This window comes from Phalacrocorax aristotelis, chromosome 3, assembly GCF_949628215.1.
Source record: "Phalacrocorax aristotelis chromosome 3, bGulAri2.1, whole genome shotgun sequence".
Classification (NCBI taxonomy): Eukaryota; Metazoa; Chordata; class Aves; order Suliformes; family Phalacrocoracidae; genus Phalacrocorax; species Phalacrocorax aristotelis.
The window spans coordinates 51,462,923-51,484,379 of record NC_134278.1 but is presented as its reverse complement, the minus strand read 5'-3'; the positions used below and the strand labels follow the sequence as shown (position 1 = coordinate 51,484,379).

General features: G+C 37.7%; 1 protein-coding gene across 5 annotated transcripts in view; it reads left to right on the top strand.

Moving 5' to 3' along the window:
• The window catches only part of WASF1 (WASP family member 1), a 102,721-nt gene that overhangs the window by 46,539 nt on the left and 34,725 nt on the right, over positions 1 to 21,457 (top strand). For 3 of the 5 annotated variants that reach the window (XM_075087438.1, XM_075087436.1, XM_075087434.1), the window contains exon 2: positions 8,439 to 8,519. The exons of the other annotated variants lie outside the window; for them this stretch is intronic. The gene's annotated coding sequence lies outside the window, so the exon portion shown is untranslated. The remainder of the gene's footprint in view (positions 1 to 8,438; positions 8,520 to 21,457) is intronic. 5 annotated transcript variants of the gene reach the window in all.

Below are 21,457 nucleotides of genomic sequence, written 5' to 3'. Positions count from 1 at the left end.
GTCTTCCATAGCACATAGGAACAAGCAGTTACTTCATGCTTAATTTATATAGCGTCTTGAGTCTATTTTAATACTAAAAAAGTGAAACGCTCTCTTTAACACAGAAATGTGGCAAATGTATTATGCACCTAGCCAAAGATGATAGTTTAAAACATATTGAAACTGAATATAGTGTTTATATAGTTTCTGGTAACACTTTAGCTTGAATTTCTCAGAACAATTATACAGCTTTAACACTTGCCCTTAGTTTTCCTGTGAAATTTGCCATTCTTTTCTCTTCAGCAGGAAAATATAAGTGAAGAATCCAGCAGTATTACCAGTTGAAGTTAAGAATTACATTTTTGTGTGTGTACAATATTTGTAATTATTGAAATATGCTGCCCAGGTAGTGCATATGTTTATTTTAAAAATAATTTGGTTAATGCAAAATTTAATATTTTTTGTTAACGTACTGATTTCTCTGCTTTGAATTGTTTTAATTAATCCCTGAAAAATACTTGGAATGTTTCTACCACCATTTCTTATTACTTTGAATTGGCCCCATTACAATTACAAGAACTATCAGGGCCTTCGCTAGGGGAGAGAGCCTCGAGGTGGATTAGCAGACTAATACACTTCTGCTTATTTTCTCCCCTCCCTCATGAGGTTCTTTATTTGGAAATTACTAGGAATCTTTCTTCTCTCTGTGTGCATTTCAGGGGTTATTACAGACTCGTCCGAACTCCGCAGTTTAAGATGCCGTTGCAGTAATGGCAGGAGAGCTGCTGGGTGATAGGGTTGTTCATTACAATGTCAGGAGGAGAACCAAGGACCTTGCTGCTGGGACAGCAGTGCCAGACTGTGTTAGCATGTTCAGTCAGATGTAAGCACATTCCAACTTTACAGGATACTGTGTAGCGCATAATTATGCTTGGCGATAGTCTCTTTCTCTCCCCATTTCAGTTTACAGAGGTGAATAAAATGCATCTTGGTATGGAGTATGATGATTATATGCAGCTCTCTACAGTGCTGTTTTAAAAACATTCACCTTTAAAGTGATAAATCAGAGAGCATCTGATTGTTGTCTGAATGCTGGTAATTGAGGGTGGTGCACAACTAGAAACTGGTACTAACCTTGGAACCTTGCATGTAGGAAGCAGCCTCAAAAACAGAGCTTGTGTTGTTAAAAGTTCAGAAATCCTCACCACAGGAAGACAGGCTCAGTTTATTCATCCAGTTGCCTTTCTTTTCAGGCAGGTGTTCTCTTCCAGGCTAAGATTAGTATTTCCATGTAAGAGGTGTTTAAGAGGTATAGTAGTAGGTGAAGGCAAACATGTTTTCTATAAATAGTCATCCCCGCTGCCCTGAGGTTATTGCACTGACATAGAAGAGACTCAGCATAACTGAGTTTTAGTCTGTGACTAAAAACATAATTCCATTGTTTTCACTGCACACTTTCACCCCTGTGTAGCTGTTCTGATACTGGCAATTGTGGATAAAGTTGTTGGAGCGATGGAGTTTTATCATTATGCACTTGGTTAATTGTCTGTTTCTGCACAGGTCACTGAAAAGAATCACTTAGTAGTTATTGCCAGCCAGTCCCAGTCTAACCTGGATTTCAATTGAGAGGTAGAGGACTTGGGGATCGTTTACCCATTCCACAAGCCATCCAGTGATCTAACTGAGAAATGACTTTGGCTTGGGTTAACAGCAGAACTGCTCAAATTCTGTCATATTTAGCTTGGACTTACGTATATTTTTTTTCTTAAGCTGTTGAATAAAAACATAATATTTTGGTATAAACTGTATTTCTTACTTAAGAAAGGGATAAAGGACTGTAGATTTGCTATCATTTTGGCAGTTACCTGGAGTCAGTACAAGTCCTGGAGTAGCTGACATTTATGCTCCCGACATAGATGACTGAGGCTCTTGATAAACGAATTCTGTTGGAGTTTGTTGAGGAGGTTTAAGGTGCAGCTCTCTGCTGTCTGTCCCACATATCTGATGCCCCTTTGCAAGGGTGGGACATTTGTCTGCTTTTTACCTGTTCTCGGCTCAGTATATCAGCAGACACCACTGACAGCTTGAGTTAAATTTGCCAGAGCTTATGTGATTGAAGCTTTGAGACAGGCAGAAAACCAAGGTACATTTTTCTGGGGGTTCGATCGTATTCTAGATGAGCTATTTTTGCTGTGAGGACTCTCTCCCCCCCCTTCTTTTCTCCTGTGTTTGACCAGTATTTTTATTTGGGACAAATAAGATTTATTCCCAGGTATAATGAAAGATACTTGCTCTCAAATATGCAAGTGACTTATGATTTTTGTGAAACATTGCAACAACTTTCTTGGGGAGTTTGCCAGACTTTCTGAGACATCTGTGGATGTTTTTAAGGACAGGTTAACCAATCATTTGCTAGCAATAACTTGCATATAATTGATCCTTCCTTAGAATGGAAGAACGGACTGTAGAGGACATGGAACTTTCCCTGCTCTTGTACGCAGCTTTATGATTCTTAAAGCCTTTTAAAAAACTCCCACAGGAGCACTCTTGGTATTTGCTCAGTGTGGATTGCTGCAGCCTTCAGTCTCCTGAGCACTTGGATGGGTTCAACACAGAGACAGCTATTCCAGAATGACCTCTGCAGGGTGGCAGGCTGAAAAGAAGAGCACTTTGGCAGAAGGTGCCTTTGCTGCCTCCCTCCCCCTCAGAAAGCCTGCAGGGGCTAGGAAGCAAATGGAGACAGGAGAGATGCTCTGTTGAACATGGCTGGTTAAAGAGCCCAACCTTCAAGTTGGGAGCTCTCCAAAGTGTCTCAAAGCAGCAGGAAATTCTCCCAGCTGTCCCAAGGGGAGCCTCCTTTGGGAAGCCCTGGCAGAGCTTCTCGTGCTTTCTGCAGTGGTGTGTCTTTATCTTGCAGGAGGTACCAGGCCTTCCTGAAGTGGAGATGGAGCCTCTGGGTAAGAGTGCTTTCTTGCCAAGGAACTCACTCTGTGTATCTATCTTAGCAGGCTTCGTGGTCTTTGCACTCACCTTGCATCCAGGGGTGCCCAATATCATATTTTCAGTACTAATTCAGCAATCCTGACTGGAAGCTGAAAGGGGATTTTTAAAATTGTTGTTCTCATCTACAGTTATGTTTAGAAGAACAGGTGATCTTTAGGCAAGTTGGAAGTGGCAGGCAGGAAGCTGGGGCCTCTTGAAGACATGAATATATCAGTCTCATGCAAACTTCTGAGAACTGTGGAAACTTATTTTCTCCACATTCTGCTTATTCAATATTGGCTATTAGAAATCACTTTAAAAAATTACAGTGATTGAAATTTTAGACTTAAATGAAACATTCTTAGCAAAGTACCTTCAAAGTGCAGCAATCTACTTTTGTACTGAGAAAAGCCAGTTCCTAAAGCTTTTTCGTTTCAATTCAATTGCTACTGTGCTGTTGTGTTGACTGGGTCTACAAAGAACAAGAACCTCCTCTTCTTATCCTTGGTCTCAAAGTTAACAGTTGAACAGCTTTAACTGTTGTATCATCACGTGGTTATTTTTCTACTTATGTGACAAGATGCTTCTCTTTCTTCATTAAGTAGTAATATTTTTGAGTTAAAGCAATAGTAAATAATTTCTCTGTAGGAAATAATTAGGGCTTGGTAAACTTATAGTCTTCAGTATGAATGACTATGACTACAGGTGCTGGACAATCACTTTCAGCCTTTTTATTTATGGATAAGGTTGTCTAAATACTTACACAATGATAATTTAATGGTGTTACTGTAAAGTCTTGTACAAGATTGCTTTTTGATATTTTTTTCTTCCTTTCCTCTTACAATAGCATAATTTTTTCCCTGTAGTCATGCCTGATATAAACTGGGTATTGGAAGAAGATGCTTTGGACTCGTGATGTAGCTTAATAACAAAACAGGAGGGTTTTCTTTTTCCTGTTGTTTTCCTTTTAGTTAATTTCTGTCTAGTTAGTTCCCTGGAGGAAAGTGGGTTCAGTGTATGATTGGGATATAAATTTTGAAACATCTCCTTTCTTGTTGCTTTAATTCTTGGATTACTGTGCCCCTCCCTCCCCCTGACTCACATACATTGGAATGGATCATCTCAACACTAATAGGATAACTCCAAGCATGTAGGAGTTGCCATGTGAGTTAAACGTTAGTTCGTCTAAACATGTACATGGCAAGGATCATCTCAGTACTAATAGAATAACTCCAAGCACGTAGGAGTTCCCATGTGAGTTAAATATTAATTATCTAAGCTGGTACCAGTCTTCAGTTATAGCCAGGGACTTAAACTGGAAAAGAAAATATAGACATGACATAACCACAAGAGGTTTATTTATAACTGTTTGCATATGGCTTTTTTTTTCCCCGGAAAATTAGCATGTGCATGTATTCCATAATTTGAGATGCTCTGTTGTTTGTTCCACTTTTTGCATGCATGTAGTTCAAAGCAGAAGTTCTGGTATTGGTGCAAAAAATTTAGGAGCATTTCTACAACCTGTGCACTGCAGTGAGCCAGAGTTGGTAATTTTGTTAATCTTTCCAGTCATTGTTTCAGTTGTGAATGCTGGTAGTGTTTTTCCCCACATGAGAGTCTAGCCCTTTGGCAAAACTACTAAACTGAGGTTATAGATTATAAAAACACAGATGAAGTTGGCATGGTTTTTGAGAAATGTGCAGAAATCATATATGCCACACCAAGTTTTCTTTTTTAAATCTCATCTTTGGAACCTTTCACTGTTTCTCTAAATAAACATAAAAATATGCGTGTGTTTAGTGAATAAACAGCAGTATCAGTTTTGTCACCAATGTAGTATTCTCTCTTGCTTACTGTTGCAAAGTATCTCCAGACTACTAGTAGGAACTTATCTACTCTATTAAGTGCATAACCATGTCTATTTCCTTTTGTGGTATTGATCTGGAAGTAAAGCAAATGGCATTTGGTGGCTGCTTTAGCTTTTACTTGTTGCTGTCAGTAGCATTATTTTCTTTGGGATTGCACTAAAGGTAGGGGTTTTTTTGAACAAGCTTTTTACTTTCCTTCTTCGTTATTTGATAAAGCCTTTTGATAAAGGTTTTGATTGAAGATCTTGCAGAAGAGACAAGCAGTTGTTTTTTCATTGCCTCTGTCATTGTGGTACATAGGGTAAGGCAAGGATTTTATTTACAGCTTGTATTTCTTACATTTCTGTTTTCCCCAATAAATAGATCTTCAGCTTCTTTTTAGATTATTTCAAATCAGTTGCTAAGAATTTTAGTGGTATAAAATTATTCTGTGCTATCTTACTGAAATCAACAATTTACTGTAGAGGAGTATTATTTTAATTAATTTCATTTTGTTAGTTTTTACTGACAAAGAGACAGACACTTATCTGAATTTGCCTGATTAATATTCCCATTAAGCTGTGTATGAATGTGTCCAATTTACGTGAATGTTTCTGAAACTTTTCTGGAGATGCTAGTCACAGTGATGCCTTTATACTCTCATCTGCCTATGTCTCTTAAGAGACAGTTTAGGTAGGAGTTGTGTTTTAAAGAGGAATAAAACTTCTCATTTTGTTTTTAATAGTCTCCTGGAATTGATTAGTGGAATTCTCCCACCTCTGATACAATACATGAAGTAATATTTGCATAGGCATTTACCTTTCCCTTTCAAAAACAGGCTGTGGATATGCTGCAGTTCTCAAGGCTGGAGATGTGTTTATCTTCAGTAGCACGCTTGAGGGTAGTGTCAGCCCTTGTACACACAATGCAGAGACTGCTCTGCTCCTCTTCACTCCTTTCAACTGTCTGTCCAGGTCAGATCTTCAAATGCTTATCTACAGTGCCAGAATAATTTGTAGGCTTTTGGGGGATCCTGCTTACTTTTTTGCTTTTTTTTTAGTTGCATTCTCTTCTGTGGTGTAATTTTTATTGTTTGTTTGTTGGTCCCTGTATGTTTGGTTATGGACCTTCTACTCATGGTATGGTTTTCTTCAGGGTTCACCCATTTCCTTTAAGAAGTTGGATTCTTATTGTTGCGGAGTAATCTTCAGCTAAGCCTGTGAGCTTCAAAATTTGGACATTGAGTGGCTGCTACATTTCATTACATTTCCATGTCTGCACTATGTCTTTGGCAAATGCAGATGTTTTGAGCCAGGTGCAGGTGAAGGGTTCAAGGAGATGCTCTTAATGTAATCTTCTGAGAAAATCCATTGTTTTGGGCTTGGATCCTAGACCTAACTGTTCAAAGTCCTCTCACTTCAGCCAGACTTTTCATCAAGGACAAATAAGACTGCTTCTGACTGTGATACCACTGTGCATTTCAGGGACAAGTTCTGAACCAAGCTGTTTCTGTCAATACTTCAGCTATTTTCTACTAGGTATGATGGCTTTGCTTTCCTCGTTCCTTAAAAAACTGCTCTAAGACTTGTTAACTTGCAGAGAGGCAGAGAGGCATGGCAGGAAGTTTCCTCATTTCTAAAAATTTTGATTGACACCCTCATATACAAGGCAAATGGGGGAAAACTTTGGGTTACTCTTGCTCAGTGGGTATAGGTCATCCTTCTGGTAGCCCTGTTACTTAGTCTAAAGTTCTTAGTATTACATCTCGGTGCTTTACAGACCTTGATGCCATAATATACTTGCCATACCTAGAGCCACTTTCTTGGTTGCTCATACTTTTTCCAGTTCAGTAGTTACCCAGAGTTGAGAGAGTTGCTTTTCTGCTGAGACTTCAAAGCTTCTGTAGCATACTCTGAAGAATGCTGCAGGTTGGTTGTCTCAGATGTCTGTAAATCAGAGCTGTAGAGTATGTGTCATTCCCTGGTGGTACTAGAGCAAGGACACTAGAAGAACTTCTGTAGCTACCCAAATCCCTAGTCTGCTCCTGAAATGACGTTTGTTTTCAACCCTCTCGAAATCTTTGGCCTAAGCAGATGTCACGGTGTGAAGGAAATCTTACGGCATAAGACTGCAGCACCACAGGAGTGATTCCACCCAGTGAGTGAGCTCAAATGACAATGTTCTGTTCTTGCATGGGTAAGAACTGCTGTAAGCGAAGACTCACCCTTCGTAAAATTCTTTGGCTTCACATATAACTCAAAGTCAATCAGTTCTCAGCAATACTTGAATTGGGAGGTCAGGGGATTCCTTCCCAAATGCTGTTTTTGTCTGCTTGCTGTCCTTCACCTTCTTTTTCTGTCACCAAAAGCGTGATCAACACTAAGCACAAAAATTGTCTGCTGCATAATAAATTTTCTCTAACACAAGGTCTACTTTTTAGAGACATAACTCTGGAGCTACTCCCCACAATAAACATCACTTGATTTTGCCGTCAAGTTTTTGGCATTGTCATTTGTCATTCAGTTTTTTTGTATGGAAGGTATTTAGTTGGGTGCTGCTTTACCTTTCTTTTTAAGAATTCAGTGGCTACCTTGGCATCCTTTTTGGAGTCTTTCCTCTGGTTCTAAGCGGAATTTTTCTGAATGTTTTCTTCAACCTCCTAAGTTTCAAAGGCATATTAAGACTTTGCAACCCTCAGTGGAGGAGAGAGCAATTCCACTGCAGCAGATAGTTTTTGTGGCTTGGCGTTCATTGCATCTCAGACATCACCTTGTATCTTTGCTTAGGAGATGCTTCCGCTTAGTTCTAACTTCTTCCTGACACCTTTTTTTTGAGATCAGATCTGAAGCAGTTACAACTTGAAAGGAAGTACTCAACATCATTCTGTTCAGTAACCCCTACATCTAGTCTGATTCCCTAGCAGCCCTTAGCCTTACCATCTCCATCTCTTTTCAGTTACTTTTTTTTTTTTTAAACAAAAGACTGAAATAACAAGAAGCTACTTTTCTAACCAGAGGGAGATGGAATTAATTCTTCCCATCTCAAGAAAAGAATTTACTGCAATTATTTTCTCATGCCAAAGAGAAAGAGATCTTGGATCAGAGAAGAATGGATGCCTGTCTTTGCTGATTCAAGATAACTTGCAAGACATGATGATACTGTCTCTTCAGTAGAGATATTGGCCCACATCTCTTGGTTTTCAGGACACTTACTTCTATAACCTCTGTCCAGCACAGCACACCTTGCACTCTGTAGTGATCTGGCCATTATCGTTGTGTGCCGTTGAAGCTGTTATGTTCTTGCGCATGAAGTATCCCTTTAGCGGTGTAAAAAGGAGATGTTTTCTCTTTATTAGTTAAAGGCTCCGTGCAAATCACTTTAGGATATTAGTAAATATAAAAAGTCTCTACTAACCCATATGCAAACCCCTGGAGAATAGCAGAACCATTCTGGACTTGGTGTTCACCTGTGCTTACCTTCTTCAAGGTGTGATCTGTACAATGGGTTTTTCCTAGTGTTTCCCTACATCCTCTTCCCATACACTGATGAGCTCCTTAGGTATTCTGGGCCATACAGCACCCTGCCCCTATGCTGAATTCTGTGCTAAATTCCACATCTACTCCTTTTCAGACATGTCTCCGGATTATGTGGATTCCTGACCAGTATTTCATTGGCGTACTAGTTACAGTCTCCTGGACAGTCTTCTCATCTGTAAGTTAAAAAACCCCTCCTGAATCAATATCTGAAAAACACTTCTTGACTTGAACTAAATTCTGTGTGATAATCAAGGTATTCTGAACCTCCTTGACTATGCAACTTGTCCTTCCATCAGAAAGTTTTAAATATCTTAAATTTAATTATAATATATCTATATTTTTATTTATATAAATATATATTTATGTATTTATAATATATAATACATATATATTTTATTCAATTATATTTTATAATATATTTTAGGACAGAAGTCAGAAGGGCAGAGTACAGCTGGAGAGGCAGAATTTTCTAAGGAAAATGAGCAATGAAGAACACTTTTAGGATGGGAAAAAACTAATATTAATCATAAATGGAATTGGTATAAATTCCATAAATGGAATTGGCATATTGTCTCCTGCCATCTAAGGAATGAATTGTTCTTAAATTTAATATCAGGGGCAAGGATTTAACTAGATTTAAGGTGGAGCTTGATGAGTTTTGTTCATGAATAGGATTATAAAGCGTTGTCCTCTGCATTGCATAGGATTAGATTGGTGGTTTAAGGATGACATATCCTACCCAAATTGCAATTTAGCCACTCACAACATATACCTCTCAGATAGTCAAATCTATTTCTTTTCTAAGACTGCTTAACTCTATGTGTATAAATACATTAGGCTCCTCCCTGCCTAGCTGAGACATTTAACTGGAGTCACCCACGCATGCTTAGAGGTGCTTAATTTGTCTAGATGTCTGGGCAGCCTCCTAAATTCTCTGTCATTCCCAGGAGAAGCTTGAAAAAGTGAGCTGGGTACTAGTTCTATGACTGATTTAATCTCATGTGAGAGTGGTCATTGCTGTCCCTGACTGATAGAGCATTCAGCTGGTTATGCCATATTAGAGCACTGAGAAATATGGGTGCAGCACTCAAGCTAGGTAATTTAAGCCTATGTCTTCCACCTTCTAGGGGAGGAGGGGCTAGGCAGTAGAGGAAAAATGCCTTTCAAGTAACAAGAACATTAAACTAGAAGGGTGCATATCTAATTTTCTAATCAATAATTCTGGAGACCGTTTTATCTAATGACAATATATATATTTTTTTAAATGCATACTTATATTTTCTGGGATTAAGATCTGGAAATTGAGTTCTGCCACTTGCAGCTAATATCCCAGTTTCTGGATAAGTTTTGGCTTCCTTGTTTGTTTGCTCAGTTTCAAGTGCTTTCACACAAAATGTTCTGTGGCTTAATGCTTTTGATTACTACAATAAGGGAGGCATGAATTAATTTCTCTTAATCTGGCTTCCATCATTTAATCAGTCTTTCCATTTCTCAAGTGAGTTCTCCAAACAGCAGGTGGTTGTTCAGGAGGGAAGAACCATCCTTCCTTTGGTGCCTATACTTCAAAGAGAGTAGATAGAATTAATCCAAAGTACATGGAGGTTTCCATACATCCTTGGTAGGAAAAAAAAAAAGTAAATTAACTGGATGGCTCTTTACCTGTGATTTCCATGCATTCTGTGGAAACACGAATGTTTAGCTAGGTGCAGTGATTTTCCACTGCTGTCCTCAGAGACTGCTAAAGTGACTATGTTGTTGTCTTCCCAACCACGCCCATTTCCTCCCTTTTTCCACCCTTGAAACTAACATTTTGATGACAGCACCAATATTTGATAATTAGAATTTTTTACAGTTTTATTCCAATACTGTGTCCTAAATTCTCAGAATATTTATACTTAACATAGCTTAAAAGCGGAAGGAATTGCTGAAATTATTGAATTCCTTGGTTCTTACGTTACCTACCTCTGAGGCAAACAGGTATCTTTATTACTTGATAATGATATGCACTAGTTCTAAGTCTGGCAACTCCAAGCTATCTTTTCAGAGCTCCCTGTAGAGAAAGCTAAAGATAATCTATTTCTCTGTCTCTTTCAATCATTATCTCCCCTTTGCTAAATACTTGTAAGATAGCAGGAGCCAACTTCATTAACGCCCTTACTAAGTCTGCCCTTCCTCTTGGCTGGCTGGGCTAATCTTTTTGTTGTATTGTAGAGAATAAACAGATTCACCTTCTTTTCTTTTCATGTCTGCAGTCCCTCGACTCCCTCAAAGAAGCCAGCAGAGATCTGTGTTTACTCAGTGCTTCCCTATCACAGAAGTTATGATGTTTGTCACATGTAACCCTCCTGAGGGCCATGGATGTTCCCTGGAGACTGAAAACTCCTTATTTTCCCCAATAAATAAGTACTTGCAGCTTTTTTCATCATAGCTATTTAATAATGTTGATGCCGTAAGCCTTGTAGGTGTATCTTTACCTCTTTTTTTGCCTCTTTATTAAGAAGTCTGATGTAAGAGGAATGCACAACTGAAAACAATCTTTTGACCCTGTGAAGATAAGTTTCCTTGCAAAGCTTCCAAATATGAATAGTTTGTCTCCGGTTGAAACTAAGTTGGCATCTCCAGTCAGTGACTGTAGTTTTCATTTCCATTGATGTTGTATTTCCAAGCCCAAATCAGAAAGCACAAGAATGTGTGCATTTCAAAATGTTCTTATTTTGTGTTTGTGCCTCCAGTTATTTAAGCTAGTAACTTTAAATAATTTGTTGTTTGAAGCATGGCACAAAGCCAAGTTATTTTAGAAATCAAGTTTCCAAACCTGGGGTCAAGAAAAGGAAGTGAATGCAGTCATTCTGTCTGTCTGTGATTCCTATTTCATCTCAATAATTTCTAAACTGCTGTCTGATTTGAGCCAAATTTCATAGGGGAACTGATATATGAAAGGTTGCTAAACTCCTGCACATATTATGGATATCTATGTCTTTATGGATGTTATGGGCAATGGAAAGGTGACGGTATTAGTTTACATGTAAATAGATACAGGAAACCAGAGAGGAAAGGCATCTTACGGATACCCCAATTGTGGGAACAGCTTTAGTTAAAGCTGATGATCAACCATGACACAAAAGCCTTGAGAGAACTAGCTTTAATTAGTTCCAGTGTTCACAAAAAAAACAATAATTCATTTTCTCTGCAATATTTATTCCTTTCCTGGCAAGAATATTTCTCAAACTCAGACATGGACAGTGACAGTAAATGCTGGCTAGAATTAATTTTAGTATTTAAATTTAGGGAAAAAAATACATATGGAAATATGAGGTCTTTAAATGCTGCTTATGAAATTATGAGGAAGTTTAATATTGTCTGGAAAATATGTTTTTCCTTATATGTTACGGTGTTTAAACTATGGCTTGCAGAAGTTATGAAATATTAGAAATAAGTTATTAAGATATAACAGGTTTAAAAACTTTCATGCAGGTAATCTCTACTTGCTACATAAATTTGCTGAATGAATACTGATTGTTTTGTAGGCCAAAGGATGCAGCCTTATTTATTTTTCATCAGAGTGTTATAACAGAAGGGCAAGTAGAGTCACATTTCTTGTTGATAAATATTGGCATGAGTAGTTTCTTCAATTTTTCTGTAAAAGAGTATTTATTCTTTGAAAGTCATATAAATTAGGCTAATAGAAAAAGCTTCCCATCGCAACTTCTAAATGTGGTCCTACAAAGAATCTCATTTAACTTCAGAATAGCTACTTAAAGGACCAAGAGTTTGAGAGTCTGGACCTCAGACCTCAACCTTCAAAGGACATCCAAATTAGAAACTTAATCAGGGGGAAAAAAAGCCTAACTTGCAAAATTGAATTTATGCAGGTGCAAATTTAGAGTAGGTGATAGCACCAAATAACGGTATAACTGAAAGAATTCATAGAAACATAGAATTATTTGGTTTCAAAGGGACCTCTAAAGATCACCTACTCCAAGCCCCCTGCCATGGGGCACATCTTGCACTAGGTCAGGTTGCTCAGAGCCCTGTCCAACCTGACCTTGGACACTTCCAATGATGGGTCATCTTTACCTTCTCTGGGCAACCTACTCCAGTGTCTCACCACTTTCATAGTAAAGAATTTCCAAATGCTGTTTTCACTTTTGGATACCACATTGCTAGAATAATGCTGATAAATTAGATAGTACTTGATTAAGAGTAATAAACGTTACTGGAATTAGTGACGCTTCAAAATTTTTCCTCCTAAATAAAACCAAAAATGTATAACTTGGTAGAATTGCTAGCAAAGAGAGGGTATGACATCTATAAATAGCTGAAAGTTAAAAATAACAAGAAATAAGAATTAATATGTGTAATCTGAAATTGCAGGGGAACAAAATTAAGAGGGAAATAGGGACAATTAACACATTTTCCTGTGTATGAGATGTAGTTGGTTGTAAGAGTTTACCCAAGAAATTACTGAAAACCCCCTACCTAAAATGATGAAAATTGAATGGGAAAAATACTGGAAAAATTATTGTCCCAAACAGCACTGCACTGGGTAGGAAAAAGGCACATCTGAGTCCTCCAGTCTTTACTTAGCAAATCTTTTATTCACTTCAGTGGGGACTTTCACTTCACATCCTGAGTGAAAGATGAAATGATCAGTTTCTAGCCTTCAACAATATAAATCATCAGTGTTTCTGGACTGTTGAATATTTAATAACATTTCTGTTCAAAAGTAAACAACTTCTCTGTGAATGTTAATCCATTTTTCCTGCAGCATGTCTGTTCAAACATGTTAAGTAGCATAAATGGCAGTAGACAGGGCAAAATGTTGTTTATGCACATTCACATTTTTTGCAACAAATCCTCTTCTAAGGAATTTTATTGTTCACAGGAGGGAAAAATTAATCTACAAAGAAGCTCAGACACTAATAATAAGATGATTATTACACATCTGTACATCCAGCTTGATGGTATATCTTAATTCTTACTTCAGAACCGTGAAAAAGAAAATAAAACCCAACAATCTGTTGTTCATGGGTTTGGTATCAGAGCATGGAATGCATTTAGGCATTTGGTGTCATAGCATAAACGGCAATGTAAATTTCATTTTTTAAATGCATGGCTTATCTCTGGCTCCTGCAGCACTAGCAGCACTTCTTCAATTCTCTAGTAATGTTTTGAGCATGAAAAGCTTCTGATAGTCATTGTTGACACCTGCTATTTAGTTTAGTAAGTGAGTACTAGTTAGTATAGTGCGTATCACTGGTGGATTAATACATGGGAACTGCATAAGTAGCTCCTGCATGGTATGAGGTTTCTTAGTCACAGCCCTCTGTACGTTGGTCTCATTACTACTGTAGATTCCCAACATTTATTATTTCATTAGCATCCAGTTTCCTTCTCAGAATCAGCAGTAAGGTCAACATGATGAAAGGCACAGACTGTTGTATTCCCCTTCTCTCCTTTCGTCACCCGTGCACAGCTTTCATTGCTTTCATTTTTGGCATGTCATAATTTAATATTTACCAGTTGTAGCTTGGTACCAAAGGAATAATTATTTCTTAATCACTCTGCCTTCAGGGGGTTCTCCTCTTGTGTCTGGAGAAAAAGGGCAGGCTTTGGTCACCGGGGGTGAGCGCTTCTGTGTTTCCTTTGTAAGGACAGCTCTGTTGTTAAGGCAGGGCACTGTGTGTTGAATTCTAATTCCCTTGTGTGAGGGCCAGCCTGTTTCGAAGCAGCCCAGCACAGGAGGTGTTGGCTGCGATCAATAGTGCCGCAACCCAGGGGCTCCCTCGGCGTGGGGAGTTCTGGAAATTGGTGATGCACCGCTGATGGGGAGCATAGGAGTGTGGTGCTGTAGCGAGGGTGGAACACCTTATCTTCCCAGTACCCACCGGGTTACTTTTCTTAGCAGCTGGGAAGTTCAGGTACCTTTTCTTTAAATATTTATTATTTACTGCCACAAAATACCGTCCATTGAAAAGCAGGTTGTTGTATCTGTGCAATAGAAGTACATTGGCATTCATTCTACATGCGTTTGGTAAATTTTGTAACACTAAGTTGTAAAATTATCATGTGCATTTAATAGGTCTATCCTGAACTGGTAAAAGACTATGTAGCAAAGGTAATTGTTAATATATAGAATATGTATTTTCAAGAAAAATTGTAGAACATTTTCAAAGGTAGTATGTTATGATAGATATGTTAAAACCACAGAAGCTGTACCCTTAGTTCTGGTACTAAGGTTTTGATTTTAAATTAACACTGGATTAGTTATCTGTCTTTGTCAAGACTATAATAAAGAGCTTTTGTTGCAATCCATCATAGGGCTTTTGTGTTATACACCATACGTAGAAACTGTTAACAGGAAGACTAGATTAATGCTGAGAGAAAAATGTCATCAGATAAAACATAGGTCTCAAAAAACCATTTCAAATCACATAGTATGTTTTGCATTAATACATTTTTAGCCTTTGGGGAGCAGAGGAAAACTTGTAATCAAAAATTAATTTGAGCATTCTTGGCTGTACCTAAATTAGAACCCAGGATACTTCCAAAATTGTTTTTAATCAAATGACCTGACAGGAGCTGCCTAGCAGAAAACTAATGAGTACAGGGTAATCTGAATAATATTTAGTAATGCTGATAAGAAATTTTGCGCTCTTTTTTCAAATATTACATGTAATTAAAAGACTTCTATTTAGATGTAGCAGTATGTGTGTGCATGGATATAATGCAAATACATTGTGCATACGTTTTATATTTTTTAAATTAACTTCTTCAAAAAGCTTAATAGAAATACAAGTGCAAGGAGTCACTATTTTTTTTCCTTGTTTAGTATCCTAACAATAAAGTGCAGTGTGGTTCCACATAACTTAAATATTTCTCCATTAATGTATGGACACATATGAATTTCATTAATCTTTTTTTTTTTTGTAGTAAGGTATCATTAGAGTTTGTTCCTGTTTGGGGCAATGATTCTCATCTTTCCTGTGAACTATTCACTTGTAACAAAAGTTTTAGTTTAAAGATACTAAGAAGTAGAATTGTAAGGTGGGGAAAAATCCCAAACACCAATAAATTCTAATCTAACATCTGGAAATCTTTAGTGTTGTGGATTTCTTTAAACACACCTAGGGATTTTTTTTGAACCAGAAATTTTATTCTTTGTGTGTTCTGTGTTTTTTATGTTAGAGATATATATATATTGTGGAGGTAAGTTGTTATACCAAAAAAAAGTTCACTATCTTTTTTGCTTAAAATATTTAATGTAAAGGAAGTTTGTATGTCTAAATGTTTCCTGCTGTAGACATGTTAAACAGGGTCACATCTAACTTTGTTCCTTGAATTTTGCCTCTGAGCCAGCAATGCAACTGCCATAGTGCCTTCTTGCCCCCAGCAGTCCTACTGCTCAGGGTAGGTAGTGTTGACCCCGATTTTTTTTTTTTCCCCAAGAGCAATTTGTTTTAAATAGTCTCTTTGTTAAGATGAGCAGAAATGTTTTTACAGTTATTAGCAGGACACATCAAATAACTGCACTTATTGTGGCTGGATTTTTTTTTTTTTTTTGCTTTTCCTGTAGATTTGTTAAATTTTATATAAACAGTTTACATTTAAAAGTCATTTACCATAGTAAGATAGAAGCAGTAGTGGGGAAAAAATGAAGGAAGCAACATGGTTAAAAGAATCGATGCTTAACAAATGGACAAATCAGTAGGTACTTGTTTATATTCCAGGAAATGAGAGGTGAAAACAAACGAAAAAACTTCAGTTATGCGAAAGCAAGCTGAGCTTAGCCTTGTGGAAAGAAACCATCTAAAAAAGCCACAGTTTGTAAGCTGCTGTGCTCTGAATTGTTTGTGCTTGCATTCCACCTCATTAATATGAATTCTGCTTAAGAAAAAGGACAAGATTTGCAAAATCCACGTGCTGTTTATTTAATGCTATTGTATTTTGCACTTGTATTGGGAAAACAGAAACCTATATTGAGCTGAATATTCTCTGCTTGCATTCAGCATACCTTAGGTTTTTGCTCTGTACGCGTGATCAGAGTGAAATCTTTCATTAGGGCTTGAGGGGAGGAGAGGACTGTATAAATGATGGTGGCAGCCTCTGTCATCTGTGTACTGGTACAAGAGGGGCCAGTGACAGCGCAAACAAAACACAGGTGGGAGGAATTTCAGACAAGTGTGTAAGGACCCAAGTAAGCCCAAACTCGTACAACGGGTTGGAGCTGGAGTCAAGCTTGAAAGATCTTCCCCAGCAAAACTGAAAGTGGTATGAAAGCCCTGAGGGACAGACTCACTCAGTAGAAAGTGGTTGCTGCTTGCTATGACACTTACGTTTTGCTGCACGTAGCTCACTGATTCAACCCAGACTGCAGTGTCTCACTTACTGAAAATATGCTGTTGCCTCCTCTAAAACTTGAGGTAGCCACTGTAGTTATGAATTATCTGATATGTCAGCTTTCTCCCCTGAAATACTGCTGCTGTTTCTGTTCATGAAGTTGTACTTGCTGCATTAGCAGTGCTACTGTGCTGTTACTAGGGGGTCTTACTTTGCAGTGTTATCTATGTTGGGAGTTCTGTTGTTGCTGCCATCACTGGAGTTATCTCCGTGACAGTAACTAAGATTTTTGGGAAAGAACTAATTTATCATAGATAAAGCTCTTAAAAGTCAGTATACAAATAATTAATCCTTCCATTTCTGCTCACCCATAAATTTCCAAAATTGCCTTCATTTTTATTATACTGCTTCCTGATAGTCACAACCACTATAGAGCTGAAAATATGAACTTGTTTTTTTCCAGTGTAAAAAATTACCGCCACTTTTTTCATTTGTTCAGCTAGCTAAAGGTGAAACTTAGACCTTTCAGCAAGGAAGTAGGTGTAGCTGTGGTTCGTATCTGTAATCAAAGCCATAATTTTCAAATGTTTTCTCCCTGTGCTTTGAAGGTGAGTGTGCCCCTGTGTGTGTGCAGGTGTGCATGCATGCATGGGGGAGAGACTGTAGTCTTATGATACACATCTGGAAGAAAATTGGCTGGATGGTAGTAGTTGAAAAGCAATATTTTAGCACTGTCTGTAATTATGCCTTAGAGATTTAGTAGAACTCAACTCCTTCCCATTTTTGTGACTGTTTTCTGTTTTCTGCTTATCTGACATGACAGATGTACTGAGATGGTTACAGATTGTTCTATAAGAAGAAAATAATAATTGTTACAGAGAAAACAATAGAGAAGTCAGTCAATATTAAATACAGAATAAAAATTACAAATGCATTTTTAATACATTTTATAATTTTATGTGATAGAATTCTGTTCATTATTACCTTGCAAATCAAATACTTCCTTATTCAGTGTTACTGAGATAGACTTCAGTGGCCCATTGACATATTAGCCCATCCCTGCATAATCTAATCTTCAGTTGAGCAACAGAATTATTAAGACAATGTTTGAGGGACTGTTACTGGTATTACTTCAAGAACAGTATTTTTTGTATTTGTGACTACAAATAAGAAATACTTCTTAATGACTCTGTGGATTAATAAAAAAAAAAAATTTACCAGCTTCCTTTACATACCCTTTATAGTCATTACTCCTTATGCTGACCAAACGTGTAACTTTTTTGAATAGACATTCTATATAGGAAGTATTAAAATGAAAACTGTTAATTTTACACTCAAACAGCAGTGATATCGACATCACTTTCTACTAATATATTTAGTATTTATTTTCTTTGACACTGCTTTTTAGTTACAATAAGGTCATCTTTTCCTGGTCATCTGCAGTTAGAAAAATTTTTGAGCTTAAGTTGCAGAAGACTGAGATTTGAGGGAAGCATTCCAAGAAGATGATCTTTCGTTCTGTGACATGGTTCATAACAGAAGGGATTACAAAACTGTAATTTTAACAGATTTCTGTTGAATTGTCAATGTAAGATGTCAGTTGTCATCTTGTCAGTATCTTCTAAAGGATGTTAATTGCCTTTAGAGTTTTAAAATTGTTCTGTTGACTCAGCGGTAGGTGGTAGTGGCCTACTTTCTTGAAGGACACTGTACTGTTGGTGTCTGTTTTTTTCAAAGCTTTTACCTGTACCTTGATCTTGCAGTGGGAGCTGCCGAGAAACAAGCTGCATGAAGTCTTCACACACTTAACCTTTTCATAGTAGGGGTGTGTATTATAAAATCCTGATCTTTGGATTTTCTGCAAGTAGCATAACATGCTGTGTTGTAGTATAATGAGAAGAAAATTTGACAAGAGAATGAGCTTGTTTTGTTAACTGATACAATTCTGATTTTACCAGGTTCATTAATACATTCGAAGATTTTTATTAGCTACTTTCATTCTATCTCAAAGTCTGTTTAGTGTAGGTTAGTTAGTACATGATTGTATAAGGAAATATAAAAACTATTGTCTATTCTGTTTCTAAGAGTGGGTGGGTGAAGTATTAAATCGATTGTTACGTTTCAAACTGGTATGTTCTGCCAGCAGCTAGAACATGATCAATTAAACGAGGCATATGTAAGGCATTGCTGTTGTACATTGTTAAAGGAAAATTACGAGGTATATGGTAATATTAAGGCATAAAGATATGCTACAGAAGTGGTTGGAATGAAATTTAACCCTATGAAAGCAAGGACATTCAGTGCTGCGTTATTGGTTTATTATATAACAATTATAGATTAATGTCTTTCATTAATTCTAAGACAATAATGGCAAGTTTAGTAAAGACAAAGTGTAACCTAATCAGAAGTAAATTTTCATTTAAAAAGACACATGACTGTGAAATTTTATTAGTCTTCTGAAAGGAAAACTGAAGTACAGTTTAATTACCAGTTAAACTGATGGGTAGGTTAGTTAGTTTTCCCCACGTTAATGTTGTGCTTTCATTCTTACTTGTCTTACTGTGCTTCCTAGAAAACCTGTATTGTTACTGTGACAACTGACATTTCAGATTTTTCACAAGCTTCTGGTAATGTAACATTTCTCCACACCTTGCACTTCTGAGATATTGCTAAAGGAGCATGATGAAGGGAAAATGATAGCTGTTTCCTACACTGGAGGTACCCAGGGCCTTCCCTCGGCACGAGCAGCAGGGCAAAACCATCCTGGTCGGAGCTGTGGGAGCCGCGCTGCTCCTGGGGGTCTGCGCTGTGGGCACGGGGGCAGGTGCCCTGAGAGCAGGTTGCTCAGCTGCTGCCAGCAGTGTTTGTGAAGTACTCAGCAGAGATAGAAGAGTGTCACCCGTGAGGCCCCTAATAGGTGAAGAGGGCTGTGCAGCACACTAAACAACTTGCCTTTTGAAAAGAAGTGCCGTCAAATCTCGTTAAAGCTGTTCTTCTAAAAAGATTATAATTAGCTTTCATTAGTGACATTGTTCTGCAGTTCTTTAAGTAACAGGAATTAATTGAAAAGCAACTGGAACATTTTACCTAATTCCTAAAAAGTCATGTATCAAAGCATGAGAGATTGGTAAAAACATCAGATACTCAGGATGTACACACATTCATATTCTGTACTAGTACTCGCAGCATATTTGTGGGGGGTGAGGTTGTGCCAGCCATTGTGCCACTGAAGTAGCAGAGGGGTTTATAAAGAAGATTAGAGTTGGCTTCTCAAGTGGATTCAGAGTGCTTCAAAGGATGCATAGGAAGTGAGGGAGAAGAGTTTTCAATAGTGGCTCTGGAAAGAGATTGGCATCTCTTTGTAAAGAGGAGTTTCAGTTTGAGCTCACTATAGAATAAAGCGCTTCCAGTTAACTCGAGTGTAAACTAGTGCGGCTTCTTAAGAATTGCCTCAAAGATTTGTATGGGACAGTAGGGAAGAGGAAATACCCGTGTTTGAGGATTGCCTTCCCTTCCACTGAGTTTTGGGCTGAGGGGAGAGAGAACTCTGAGACCCATGGGACAGGAGGAGAACTAAGCCTCTGAAGGGGTGTCATGTAACCTACCTTTCAGCCTGGGGATGCTCTTATTCACTGACAAGCTGCTTCTCTCTTCTGCCTGGTTGGGGTTATGAACAGTTTCCAGGGCTTACTTGGGAGCAACATGGTAAGAGGATTTCATGATCTAGGAGTGAGATTTTCCTTTGCTGCCCAAGTGGCTTGGGTGATGTATGATTTGGGAGCAGTGTATGCGTGTGTGTATTTTTTTTGCTTTTAACTTAAAGGATATACCAGATTGTAACAATGCTGTTTTTGTTTTTTCCTCTTTCACAGCTCTAAAACTGAATAGTAAGTATAGTGATTACAAAAATTTTCAGCTTTCTTGATAAGAACTGTATTAGTAAAGACATCTTTTATAGGAGCGAAGAAATTCTTTGGGTACAGTAAAGTTCAGTTCACTGTTGCACATCTGTTTCATGAGTGAGAGCTCCCTGTGCTAGCATCATTAAATACAATTGGGGAAGAATCATCAAGATCTTCTAGTGGTTGCAACAAACTGCAAAGAATATGTGGTCCATGGTGGATGAATTACCAGCAGGTATTTTTGTTATATACAGCATCCTGTGGCAATGAGTTCCACAATTTATTAAACATTGTATGAAATGCCTTTTCCTTTGTTTTAAGCATGTTTGAGTTATATTTTCCTTTGTTGCCTCCTTGTCCTTGCTTCTGTGGGAAACAGAGAAATATTCTGTGTTCAGGCTTTGCATAGTTTTCAAACATGATGCATAATTTGGAAGGTGTCAGTTATATCTTTTGTTGTTCGTTTCCTTTCCAAGTTTATTCTTGTTTTAAAACTATACCTTTTACCATACTTACTGTTCCCTCTGCTACCTTTTCTTCTTACACTGTATTGTTGGGTAGGACAGCCACAACTGTGTTATTCAGGTGTTAGAAAATGGTATTTATGGGTTTTGGAGGAGAAAAAAACGTAAAAGAGTAGATTTTCTGCAAATTCTAGAGAGGTCAATGCAAGAAAATTTCTATTGTCTTAAAAGGACTCTTATTCATGTTCAGATTTGTACATTTTGAGTGAATTCAGGCTTAATCTTGGCTTGTGCAGGATCTTTTCATGCCTGTTGGGGAAAATGTTTGGGCCAATACTGCGTCTTTTCACCTATTTCATGAAGTGGTCTATCCTAGAGACAAATGAGACCCGTAAAGGGCAGTACAC